The sequence below is a fragment of the Sarcophilus harrisii genome, chromosome X (assembly GCF_902635505.1).
Source record: "Sarcophilus harrisii chromosome X, mSarHar1.11, whole genome shotgun sequence".
Classification (NCBI taxonomy): Eukaryota; Metazoa; Chordata; class Mammalia; order Dasyuromorphia; family Dasyuridae; genus Sarcophilus; species Sarcophilus harrisii.
In genome coordinates this window covers 8,444,402-8,458,199 of record NC_045432.1, presented here as the reverse complement: position 1 = coordinate 8,458,199, position 13,798 = coordinate 8,444,402, and the positions used below count along the sequence as shown (strand labels likewise).

The 13,798-nt window shown below is 44.7% G+C and overlaps 1 long non-coding RNA gene across 1 annotated transcript in view; it reads left to right on the top strand.

The window, feature by feature from the left end:
- Nucleotides 1–12,581, top strand: part of LOC116420265 — a 13,037-nt gene extending 456 nt beyond the window's left edge. The window contains exons 2-3 of the long non-coding RNA XR_004230566.1: nt 9,643–9,731; nt 12,091–12,581. This is a non-coding gene — a long non-coding RNA (uncharacterized LOC116420265). The remainder of the gene's footprint in view (nt 1–9,642; nt 9,732–12,090) is intronic.
- The last annotated feature ends 1,217 nt before the right edge of the window (nt 12,582–13,798 follow it).

Here is a 13,798-nt window from a genome sequence, read left to right as displayed (position 1 = left end):
CCCTGACCCTGCTCCCCACAGATGCTCCTCCCCTCCTCCTCCTCCTCCTCCTCCCCATCTTTCCCTTCCTCCTCTTCTCTCCACCTCCCTCGATGAACTTATTCTTATCTCGACAGTGACATTGTTCTCACCACATACTCTTTACCCAGCTGCACCAGGAAGCTTTGTGAGTCTGCTAATTTGTTAATTCCATAATTTGTGATTTTTCTGTTATTCCCAAATTAGTACTCTCTATTAGAAATACAACCCTTCTTCTCTCCTTTTGGATTGTGGATGTCCTTGGTAAAGGTGATGGGAATATGATGGGAAGGACCAGTAGCAGATCAATCCCTGAATTAGTGGGGTTGGAATGGTGCAACCCCCGGATCTAGCCTTACACTGAGGTAACATACTTTACACAGGGCCTGGTTTGGAGCAAGTGCTATATGAAGGTTAACAGCTTTATGATTTCTTTAATCAGTTGCAGTTTCTTCCCTATTGATAACTCTATGAACTTTTGGATGTCAGCTGTATAACAAGTCAAAGGAGAAGAGATGAATCCCTTTCTAGTAAGATAATTTGTAAATACATTCACCAGAATGTCACCTCAGGTAGTATCAGTTTAGTTTTGATGTGGTTAGTGGCCCTGCAGGGAGTTGTGGGAACCCCTTTTGTTCAACACAGCTCCAACGTGAAAGAATTCACCAACCCAAAATATTAGTGGCAAAAAAAGGAATTTTATTGGCACTGTGGAGTCACCGTTGCTAGGAAGACAGAGTTTCTCAGTGGCAAAGTCCTGGTAGGGAAATAGAGGTCCTAGCAAAGAAATCCTGGCTGAGAAATAAAAAGGGGTTATCACTGAGAAGAGAATGTCTTCCCAGAGGGCGGGAGTCCTGGTAGGCAGCTATGGCAAGGGGAGAGGTTCCTTGTCAAGGCATGATTTTTCTTTGGACCTCTGCAAGTTATGAGTTTAAAATTGTCTATTTTATAGGAAATCTGCTAGTAAGATTTCAATTGAATGAGATTCCTTCAATGTTGTCACTGCCCCCAGGCCTAGATTTCCAATGGAATGAGACCACTTAAGTTCCAGCTACTAGGCTTGCTCCTGGGCTAATCTTAATAAAACCACTTAACTGGCCCAAAGGCTGGGTCACTGTCAGAGGAGAGTTTGAGTTCACCCCAAAAGTCAAGGAGGACAGTTTCAGGATCCGCCTCCCCATTAGTTTGATAATGAGGTTTCTTTCAAGTTTTAAATACATGGCATTGTTTATCATAATGTTAAGTTTGTAAATGTTCTTAGAGTGGTAAATTTGGTCAATTTGAACAGGATAAGTAAAATTTTGTCAGCTCTGTTCTTAGAAAAGTAATCTAGATGCTAATTAGATTAAGAATTTGACTTAATGAGAAGGTTTAAAAAGGGGGTCATTTTATCAGCCCTAAGCTCTGACCAAGTACTTTAGTATTCTGAAGTACTGGAATTCAAGAAGTTAATCTTCCACCTTGGTCTGTAATTAACAGGGAATTGTACTCTCATTACATCCCCAGAGTTGGCTTGACTTACATTTGGAAAACCTTTCCCTCTACATCTTAAGCTAGATAAAGGCACTGCCTTGGGGATTTTGCCTGGATCCTGGGTTGGACAGAGGCAGCCAGTTGCCTTTTTGTCTAAGTTACTTGGGCTGATCTCAAGGGGATGGTCTGAGTGTATACAAACAATTATCAGAACCACCTTATTGGTGCAAAAAAGCTGAAAATTAACTTTGAGGGGGAATTGGTAGTGAGTGACCTGCATCACGTTAGGCATATTCAGAGCCAAAGAGGAGGTCATTGGCTGACTGATTCGAGAAATCTAAAATATGAATCATCATTATTAGAAAAAGATGACTTAGTTTTCTAAGTACCAAGAATTGTATGACTCTGGCCACCATCCTTCAGAAAAGGGAGTCAGATCAGAGGGAAACTCAACACCATTGTCTCCATGTGATAGCCCTCCAAACCAAAGTTGGGTCAGACTTGAATGATACTCTTTTTGAAATGAGAGCATTTTTTCATAGATGGCTCCTCGAGAAAGGTCCAGGGAAAAAGGAGGGATGGCTATGCAATGAGAAATGAGACAGATTGGTCTGGGTTGGAGTCCAGGTCCCTGCAGTAGACCTGATCCTGGTTGACACTTACCTGTGAACATTATGCCCTAAATGAGACCTTGAAGTGGTTAAGTGGAACAGAGGGAACTCTCTGTACAGATTCCAAAAATGCATATGGGGTAGTGCAGACCTTTGGAAAGATTTAGAAGGAATGGGGTCTTATAAAGTGTAATGGGAAGGATTTGGCTCCTGGCAAATGAATTAGGCTTGTACTAGAGAATTTCCTACTGCTGGAAAAAATAGCAGTAATCCATGTTATGTTAGTTCCAGTTCCACAACTTGATCATCCCAAGACTGTACCTGTCTTCAGTCAGAAGGAAATGGAGGAGCTATTGAAACTTGGAGCCATTAAAGATATAAAGTGGGGGGGGGATATTCTCAGATGGGTGGGGAAATGATAAGCAAAGGAATGACCAGGGAACTGATGGGAATTTTACACAGAATTGGTCACTGGGGACCCCAGGCATTATTTCACACATTTCTTAAAAGAATTTGAATGGATAGCCTTTTACACCATAGCCAAGCAGATTACAGACAGATGGGTAGTGGACTAAGTGGTTGCCTTCAGGCCTTTTTAGGAGTAGGAGGGCTCCTAGGAGAGACCTAGGAATGTCACCCTTTGAAGTGTTATATGGAGGCCTTATCCGGGGAGGGAAGAGGAGATAAGGACATTTCAGGCAAAGGACAGCAGCCTGAGAGACTATATTCCCTTTCAGAACTCTGATGGAAAGGACTCCTGGCTCAGACTCCACCTCTTGATTTTGAGGTCCATCCCCTCAAGCCAGAGGATTGGGCACCAATAAAGTCCCCGAAGAGAGAAAAGCTGCATCCCAGCTGGGGAGGGCCGTCCCGGATTCTCCTCATTGCTGCAACTGCCCTATAAAAACTACTGAACACAGTTGGACTGATTACTCCAAGGTACAAGGTGAAGAAACTGAGGTGACCTCATTTCTTCTGACCCTGTAACGTCTTCTCTTGAGTTATGTCTCTCACATGTGATGATGACCCTGACTGGTCTCCTGTGGAAAGGTACCAGAGACTCGTAGCTTGGTTGTTTGACCCTTGGTGTTTGGGAGTAGATTGGGAGATCAGGTGGATGCGGTGGGATCACATGAACCATAATGGAACCAGAATTCCCCTGAAGGAAATTTGCTGGGAATCTCAGGGACCTTTCCCAGATCCTTCTTCCTTTAGGCTTATTTGTGTAGAGCTCTATGACTATCTTTGGTTCTGGAAGTTATATAGACAGAGACCAGGTGCCACTGTAGAAGGGTGGGTGCTTTGCGATAATCAAGCATTTCCATGGCCCTCAGGGTGGCCATTACCCTCATCCCTGCCTTTCTGATTTATCCCTGACCTCCTTTAATGAAAGAACACCTGACACTTCGATTCACCATCTGTTTTAAATGGCCTTGGGTGCCAGTATCTTGGAGTCCGGCCTGGATTCCCAGGAACCGTTCTGAGGTACATAATGCTACTGGACTCTGGTCTGAGGCTGAGAAATCTACATGGCATTGGAGAGGTGGTTGTAGTGAAAATCCCTGAACACCTTTCTCTATTCCATTCCCAGTATAGAATATATAAAAGTTTTGTAAGTACAGCAAAGTTATTAAATAAAAGCGCACATTGTATCACAAGCAACATCTGTGTCAGTAAATTTGTTATATCACAGACTTCTCTGGGTTACATTGATCTTTCTTGGACTTTTTCAACTGTGCTCAGAGAATTAGATAAAGATGACCAAAAACACGCCTTTATTTTTCCTGGTGTGCTGGGATTCACATCTGTAAGGGTTGGGATTGACAGCTCTGGCAGAGAGAGGGGTGGTAATCTTCAGCCATGTGGAGCTGGGTGAGAAGGAGATGAGGCATTCCCCTCAGACCGTGATGACAGAAGGTTTCCAGAGACGCACAGGGTGGTTGAGTGACCATATCAGCCTAGACGCCTTCAACTGCAGAAGCATTATTGCAGTCTCTTGTTTCCATGATAGGATGTCTATAGAGATTTACATCATCTTTGGTACTAAATGATAATTTTTGTAACTCTTATTAACTCATAAAAGTAAGCTGTGTGTAAATCCTTTCAAACGTGTCATATACATAATAAGTAGACAGGAAAACAAAGACATCAATTCAGGTCAATGAGGATCTCCTGAGTCCTCAGTAGAAAAGCTGTTCCCTTTAGGAAGCATTATTTTCTCTTTACAATAAAAAATTCACTCCTTTCCTTACACCTTCAGCCTCAACTTCTAGAGAGATGAGACAAGCTTAGTAATATGAGGAAACCAAAGGAAGCAGGAGGTAATGTGTACAAAACTGAACTTTAAGTCAGGAAAACCCAGATTTGAATGTGCGCAGACACTTCTGAGCTGTACCCTCTCAGAAAAGTCACCGGACATCTGAGCTTTGCAATTTCCTCTTCTGTAAAAGTAGGGGAGGGAAAGTAACTGACCACAGCAGCCTCTTTCAGCCCTAGAACAAGGATCCTGAAATGACTGCAGAGAGGGAACTGCAGCAACAGATATATGTCATATGAGATTGATGTCAGAGAGACAGAGAAAAAGACAGAAACAGACAGAGACAACTAGACAGAAAGAGAAAGACAAAGAAAAGGAGAGAGACAGAGACAGAGACAGAGAAACAGAGAGAGACAGAGAAACAAAGAGAAAGGCTACTTAGAACGATGACTACTGATGCACTCATACTTACTGTCGGATTTTGTAAACTCACAAGGCTTTCTTTTAAATTTACTAATTTTGCTCAGCAAAGCCAATAGTTTTTTTTCATGCCTCATTTGATAAGGGTCAATTCTCTCTTAGATTTGATGTTAGTTTCCTAAATTACCTTCAAAACTATTAGCTTGTTTTGGGATTTATTTTCTCTGAATGTTGCTCTTGTGAGTATCAATATTTTATTGAATAAAGTGCAAATAAGGGTGAAAGTAAATCAGTGGTGTCTCTACAATTATGAGTTCTTGTCTGGTATCAGGTGATCTTTGCTGCTCGGTTCATTGCGATACTGATGACTTGGCCTCGTTCCTATGTACATTGAAGGAATTCATCACCCACTTCTTTTTACAGATTCAGGATTTCATTTATTGCTCTTCTTTTCCCCTTAACCTGCGGGAAACTGTGCCACGGGTTAAAGTAAATCAAATTAGACTCTGAAATTCATTTCGGGTTAAAGTAAATCAAATTAGACTCTGGAATTCATCTAGGAAATGGACATAAGATAACAGTCTTCAAGTAACTGTGAAATAATGATATTATGGCATATCCTTAAATGAGAATCTTTCAAGTATTTTTCCTTGTTCTAAATTACAAAGTACATTGCAGTATCCTGTTTGAACGCCAGATGTCACTGAAAAAAAAATGGAACGTTCCTCAAAGACAAGTAATCAGTGAACAAGCTTTTATTAGGCCCCTCCTTTCAATTAAATTCAATTCATTAAACATGTACTGATCAGGACCTATGTGCCTGGCAAATCGTGCCAGTCATGGAGAATTTGTGGAAATTTAAAGTCAGGTGAAACAAAAAAATAAATAATTACAGTACAAAGCATGAAAAGAGAACAGTGTATAATAAAACTAATAAAGTACAGGGGTCCTCAAAGTTTTTAAATAGGGGCCAGTTCACTGTCCCTCAGACTGTTGGAGGGCCGGACTACAGTAAAAACAAAACTTTGTTTTCTGGGCCTTTAAATGAAGAAACTTCATAGCCCTGGGAGAGGGGGATAAACATCCTCAGCTGTCGCATCTGGCCAGCGGGCTGTAGTTTGAGGCCCCCTGATAGGATATACCTAAAATGTCAAGGGATTTAAAAGTCAATGATTGGAGCTTCTGTTTAATCTGCAAGGTACGGGGGAGATACTGGACTTAATTGAAAAGATTTATTGACCTCCAGTCTAAATATTTCAGGAACTACAGAAACCACATGTCAGTGAAAGAGTGTGCTGTGTACTTGAGGATCAATTAATTGGTTAGAGATAATTCATTAGGTGCCTACTTTGTAGGAGTCATGGGAGATAGCTCATATAGAGGGGTAACAAAGTATCATGTGTGAGGAAAAGGAAGCAGGGAAATCTTGCTGAAGAGAGCTCCTGAAAGGACATGGCCCCCTCCTGTCTCTCCAGGTTTCTTGCACCTCAGGCATTCAAACAGTGACATTGGTACCCTGGTTATCCCACATACAGGACACTCCATCTCTCAGCCTCTCACATTTTCTCTGGCTGGCCCCCCTGCTTGGAATGCTCTTTTTTTCCTCATCTGATTACCTGGCAACTAAAATCTCGGCTTTTATGAGAAGTCCTTCCTAATCCCTCTAAATTCTAGAGCCTTCACTTGGTTAATTCTTCCTGTTTATTCTGGATGAAGTCTGTATGCCTTGATTTGTTGTCTGCCCCATAGAACTGAAGCTCCTCATGGGAGGAAACTTTTTTGGAACTCCAGGGCTGAGCACTTTGCCTGGTATATTCAGATGGTCAATAAATGTTGATTGATAAATGATATCATTATCCAATAGTTAATAAAGTTATCAAAGTTAATAAAGGTAAAAATTTGCTTCTTTAAGAAAAAAAAATGTTTGAAAGAGTTCTCAGGGACAAACAGAGGGGTCTGTATGACAGGCTAGTTGCATTGGGAAGCCACAGGCATTTATGGAAGGATTAATTGATGAAGGGATTTGCAACATCCTTTTGGCTGCTGAGTGAATAATGCCGTCAGAGAGGAAAAATCTGATATGGGAAATACAATGGGGAGGCTATAGAAATACCCAGGTGAGAAAGGATGAGGTTTTGTGAGTAAACAACCAATGGATACAAGACACCCTGAGGAGGGGGAAATGACCAAACATGACAATGGACTGAATGGCGGTTTAAGGTAAGTGAGGATCACAGGAGGAAAGAACTACTGGCCAGCAAAGGAAGCAGAGGCGGGTGTCCTGCCACCTGAGAAGACTGAAGGATGCTGTGTGTTGCATATTGCATTCAGCATCCTTAGAATTCGCTTCAAACGTTCGGATGCCTGCTATGCTGGAGCATAGGAAGATACAGGTAATGGGGAACAGCAGGTTTTCTGGGGTTAGAACCACATGGCAACAAAGCCCTGTAGCACTGGAGAAGTCCCTCAGTACTAATCAAGAAAGCCGACTCAGGGAGGTGGCCTCAGTCCCGTGACTCACTGGCCCGATTGCGGGGGAGTTTGGGCCAGGGGGTCTCATTGATTCCCTGTGTCTCAGGCTTCCCCAAGATGAATGGTGTGTGGAACAGAATGCTCGAAGCAGTGCAAGCACATCAACTGGACAATCCAGCATGGTGTGTGGCACAGGGCAGAAGCAGGGAATGGATTATATCCCAGAAAAGAGGTGGTGTACATCCCCTGTTCCCTTCTGTTGATTTTAAATTCACTGGATGAAGTGAAAAGGGCAATCACAATAATGATCCACAATGCTATCTACTTCCTGAGGTTCATGTGACTTCCTGAAACTTGGGCCTAGACTCTGATCTGCTGTACTCTACAGACTTCTGAGACATCTTCCCTGCTCCCATTTAATGGTGACCAAGAGTTATGAAGAAGAGAATTCTGTCAAAAGACATACTTTTTTTCTCCCTTTATGCAACAAATGCAGCAAAAGTTTGAGATACTTTTATCCTTTCTGTCCTTGTTCCTTCAGACTAAAATATACTTTGGAAAGTTTTATTAGTGTGTTTACTTTTATGTTACATTTGTATGCTGGGGTTAGAGCCGGGAGGCAGAGCTTGCATAGGCACTGGGAGGTGTCACTTCGGGGACTAATTTCCCCTGTGGCAGAGGAGGAAGTTCAAGTGGCAGGAAGGGGCCACACATGGGTTCGTGCCCCTTGCTTAACAGCTCGGAGATGCCCCGGGTCTGGAGAAGGGACAAAACATGCGCAAAGATGGGGGCTGGATGGGTGTGTGGGGGGGAAGCAAGGCGAACACCCGGCACTGGTCCTTGGGGTGTTCTCGCGCACAGACGCAGCCGCCCTGAGGTGCCCTCTGAGGCGGCCGCCTGGCTCAGTGTCCCCAGTGGCTTCTGCCTTTGTGGCACAGGCCCCTCGAGGCCCCAGCCCCGGGCTGTCCCTGCGGCCCTGTCCCCAACTCTCCCGTGTGTGGGAGAAGCGTGAGAGGGCAGCTGCTGGGGTGGGGAGTGGCGCAGGTCACAAATCAGCGCAAAGTGTGGAGCTGTGGCAGAGAGAGAGGGTGGGTTACTGATCCAACAGGTTGGCCTGTACAGCGACAGCTCTCTGAAGTGACTGCCTCCTTCTCCCTCCTGCCCCCCAGTCCCTCTTCCCCAGGGTCTCCTGTGCCAGAGTCTGCTCCTTTCTCCTTTCCCTTTTCTGTCGTGCCACTTCCACAGGAGCCCTCCCCGCCCCCAGCCCCAGGAAGTGACAGCCACGCTCTCCTTGGGTCCAGCCAGAGCTTGCCCCTGCCCTGGCACGTGACTGAGCGTAGCCGCTCCCAGTACCCCAACCACTCTGTGGCCAGTGTCACGGTGGGGTCGGTGATGCCAGCCATTGTCCTGCATCGACGGCGGGAGAGGGGACAAGAAGCGCTTGTGTTGGCGGGCAGCGCTAGGGGGACAGCAGAGGTGGCTCAGGACCGGGCCTTCTCCCCTACTCTTCCGTGGAAGTGTCCCATCCTCCTGTGCTTTAAGCCTGCCCCTGCCGGGATACCCATCTGTGTCCCTCCACTGTCTGTCTGTCAGGGTGCGGCCTCACTTACGCGTGATTCCCCTGCTGCCTGCCTCCCTCCCCCAGGCTGCCCTCCCCCACTTAGTGCCCAGGCCACCCCCATGACCGCCCAGGCCCACCCCCAGGTGCTGAGAGCTGGTCACCGTCGGGACCCTGACCCCAACCCGACACCCGGCATCCTCTCCCTCCCCTTCCTGTACCAGTTTTTCCTTGACTGTCGCCAGGCTGCATGTCCCCAGCCTTGACCTCCCAATAGGGAGCACCTCTCCTCTGAGCCTAACTCCGGCTCTGGGACAACAACCTTTAACCTCAAGAGTCGCCTCCTCTCCTCCGATACTGACTCCTGGACCTCTGTCCCCACAGAGCTCCCTCCCCCTCCCTCCTCCCTCCCTCCTTCCCATCTTTCCCTTCCTCTCCACTTTCCTTTCTCCCATTTAATCCCTATTCTGGTCTTATTTACAGTGACATTGTCTACTATTATTACTCTTAGACTAAAGGCACCAGGAAGCTTGTGAGTCTGCCACTTGTTACCCCACTTGGGGGATTTTCTGTGTTAGTCCCTAAATTAGTGGGACAATTTCCTCTATTAGAAATACAACCCTTCTTCTGTCCTTTTGGATTGTGGATGTCCTTGGTAAAGGTGATGGGAATATGATGGGAAGGACCAGTAGCAGATCAATCCCTGAATTAGCGGGGTTGGAATGGTGCAACCCCCGGATCTAGCCTTACACTGAGGTAAAGTACTTTACACAGGGCCTGGTTTTGAGCAAGTGCTATATGAATGTTAACAGCTTTATGATTTCTTTAATTAGTTGCAGTTGCTTCCCATTTGATAACTCTATGAACTTTTGGATGTCAGCGGTATAACAAGTCAATGGAGAAGAGATGAATCCCTTTCTAGGTAAGATAATTTGTAAATACATTCACCAGAATGTCACCTCAGGTAGTATCAGTTTAGTTTTGATGTGGTTAGTGGCCCTGCAGGGAGTTGTGGGAACCCCTTTTGGTCAACACAGCTCCAACGTGAAAGAATTCACGAACCCAAAATATTAGTGGCAAAAAAAGGAATTTTATTGGCACTGTGAAGTCAGGGTTGCTAGGAAGACAGAGTTTCTCAGTGGCAAAGTCCTGGTAGGGAAATAGAGGTCCTAGCAAAGAAATCCTGGCTGAGAAATAAAAAGGGGTTATCACTGAGAAGAGAATGTCTTCCCAGAGGGCGGGAGTCCTGGCAGGCAGCTATGCCAAGGAGAGAGGTTCCTCGACAAGGCATGATTTTTCTTTGGACCTCTGCAAGTTATGAGTTTAAAATTGTCTATTTTGTAGTAAATCTGAGAGTAAGATTTCAATTGAATGAGATTCCTTCAATGCTGTCACTGCCCCCAGGCCTAGATTTCCAATGGAATGAGACCACTTAAGTTCCAGCTACTAGGAGTGGTCCTGGACTAATTTTCAGCTCAATAGAGGGTGCAGCTACTCCATATTTCTATATCAGGTCCAGATCTCCAGCTGAATGAGACCACTTCAGTTTGAGCAAAGTAAGGAGTGGTCCCGGGCTAATCTTAATAAAACCACTTAACTGGCCCAAAGGCTGGGTCACTGTCAGAGGAGAGTTTGAGTTCACCCCAAAAGTCAAGGAGGACAGTTTCAGGATCCGTCTCCCCATTAGTTTGATAATGAGGTTTCTTTCAAGTTTTAAATACATGGCATTGTTTATCATAATGTTAAGTTTGTAAATGTTCTTAGAGTGGTAAATTTGGTCAATTTGGACAGGATAAGTCAAATTTTGGTCAGCTCTGTTCTAAGTAATCTAGATGCTAATTAGATTAAGAATTTGACTTAATGAGAAGGGGTCATTTTATCAGCCCTAAGCCCTGAACAAGTACTTTAGTTTCTGAAGCACTGGAATTTAAGAACTTAATCTTCCACCTTGGTCTGTAATTAATAGGGAATTGTACTCTCATTACATCCCCAGAGTTTTCTTGACTTACATTTGGAAAACCTTTCCCTCTATGTCTTAAGCTAGATAAAGGGACTGCCTTGGGGATTTTGCCTGGATCCTGGGTTGGACAGAGGCAGCCAGCTGCCTTTTTGTCTAAGTTACTTGGGCTGATCTCACGGGCATGGCCTGAGCTACAAACACCATCAGAACCACCTTATTGGCAGTGTTGCTGAAAATAAACTTTGAGGGGGAATTGGTAGTGAGCATCCCTATAACATTAGGGATATTCAGAGCCAAAGAGGAGGCAATTAGCTGACTGATTCGAAAAATCTAAAATATGAATCATCATTATTAGAAAAAGATGACTTAGTTTTCTAAGTACCAAGAATTGTATGACTCTGGCCACCATCCTTCAGAAAAGGGAGTCAGATCAGAGGGAAACTCAACACCATCGTCTACATGTGATAGACCTCCAAACCAAAGTTGGGTCAGACTTGAATGATACTCTTTTTGAAATGAGAGCATTTTTTTCATAGATGGCTCCTCGAGAAAGGTCCAGGGAAAAAGGAGGGATGGCTATGCAATGAGAAATGAGACAGATTGAGCTCCAAGCCAGTCCAGGTTCCTGGCCAGACCTGGATCCTGGTTGACACTTACCTGTGAACATTATGCCCTAAATGAGACCTTGAAGTGGTTAAGTGGAACAGAAGGAACTCTGTACAGATTCCAAAATGCATATGGGGTAGTGCAGACCTTGGAAACATTTAGCACGTCCTACAAAGTGTAACAAAGGATTTGCCCTGGCAAATGAATTAGGCTTGTACTAGAGAATTTCCTACTACCGAGAAATAGTAGCAATTCATGTTATTAAACCCAGTTCCACAACCTGATCATCCCAAGATTGAAATCGCCTCAGTCAGAAGGAAATGGAGGAGCTATTGAAACTTGGAGCCATTAAAGATATAAAGTGGGGGGGGAAGGTATTCTCAGATGGGTGGGAAAATGATAAGCAAAGGAATGACCAGGGAACTGATGGGAATTTTACACAGAATTGGTCACTGGGGACCCCAGGCATTATTTCACACATTTCTTAAAAGAATTTCAATGGGTAGCTGTTTACACCATAGCCAAGCAGATTACAGAGAGGTGTGTAGTGGACTAAGTGGTTGCCTTCAGGCCTTTTTAGGAGTAGGAGGGCTCCTAGGAGAGACCTAGGAATGTCAAATTTAAGGATATATATGGAACATCTTATCCTGGGAGGAAGAGGAGATAAGGATGGATTAAAAAGGACAGCAGCCTGAGAGACTATATTCCCTTTCAGAACTCTGATGGAAAGGACTCCTGGCTCAGACTCCACCTCTTGATTTTGAGGTCCATCCCCTCAAGCCAGAGGATTGGGCACCAATAAAGTCCCTGTAGAAAGAAAAGCTGCATCCCAGCTGGGGAGGGCCTTCCCGGATTCTCCTCATTGCTGCAACTGCCCTATAAAAACTACTGAACACAGTTGGACTGATTACTCCAAGGTACAAGGTGAAGAAACTGAGGTGACCTCATTTCTTCTGACCCTGTAACGTCTTCTCTTGAGTTATGTCTCTCACACGTGATGATAACCCTGCCTGGTCTCCTGTGGAAAGGTACCAGAGACTTGTAGCTTGGTTGTTTGATCCTTGGTGTTTGGGAATAGATTGGGAGATGAAGTGGATGCAGTGGGATGAGATGAACCATAATGGAACCAGAATTCCCCTGAAGGAAATTTGCTGGGAATCACAGGGACCTTTGCAAGATCCTTCTTCCTTTAGGCTTATTTGTGTAGAGGTCCAGACTATCCTTGGTTCTGGAAGCAGACAGACAGAGCACTGGTGCCACTGTAGAAGGTGATGCTAGTCATAATCAAGCGTTTCCATGGCCCTGTGGGTGCCATTACCCCTCATCCCTGCCTTTCTAATTTATCCCTGACCTCCTTAATGAAAGAACACCACCCCACAATTCCAATCTTTGGGAACAGAGGGAATAAATATCTACAACTGATGGAAGCCTTTGCCAAAAGTTTGAGTGTGAGCAATTGCTGGATTTGGGGAGGTCCACGACAATTTGAGAGATGGCCTTGGGTGCCAGTACCTTGGAGTCTGGCCTGGATTCCCAGGAACCGTTCAGCGGTATATAATGCTACTGGATTCTTGTCCCAGGCTGAGAAATCTACATGGCATTTGACAGACTCAATAAGAGGCATATATTGCCTGAATCAAACTGGAGAGGGAGAATGGTTGGGGGAGAAGAAATGTAGTGGGATTTACAGTGCAAAAATACAAACGACACCACTAACAGCTGTTATGGGAGCCACCTGCTACAGTAACTGCTGGGGCTCTCATTTTGGGCAGCAGGATACACCATGTCATGTGAGAGACGATAATCATACTAGGAGATGGAGAGCTGGTTGTAGTGAAAATCCCTGAACATCTTTCTTTATTCTTTTCCCAATACAGAATATACAAATGTTTTGCAAGTACAGTAATGTTATTAAATAAAAGCGTACATTGTTTCACAAGCAACATCTGTGTCAGTAAATTTGTTTTATGGCCTGCAGACAGATATCACAGACTTCTCTGGGTTATGTCGATCTTTCTTTCTTGGACTTTGTCAGCTGTGCTCAGAGAGTTAGATAAAGATGACCAAAAACACCCCTTTATTTTCCCTGGTGTGCTGGGATTCACATCTGTAAGGGTTGGGATTGACAGCTCTGGCAGAGAGAGGGGTGGGGGGCAGAGAGCCAAGCCACTCCTTAAAGGTGCAGTTCCCTTGAACCTTTTCACAGGCTTGCTGGGGTCCACATTTAAGCATGGCCCTCACCAATTACAGTAGAGATAGAAGAGATTGCAGTCAGACTCATGTCCAATTGAGTGGCAGCACCTGGGTCCTGATAATTAAGGAGCTGGTTTGGGGGATACAATTGTTCTCAGTAGTTCATGCTGTACCTCTGAGGATGTACTGAGCACTCTACTGTTGGGAGATTCGATTTATTTGGCAAGATG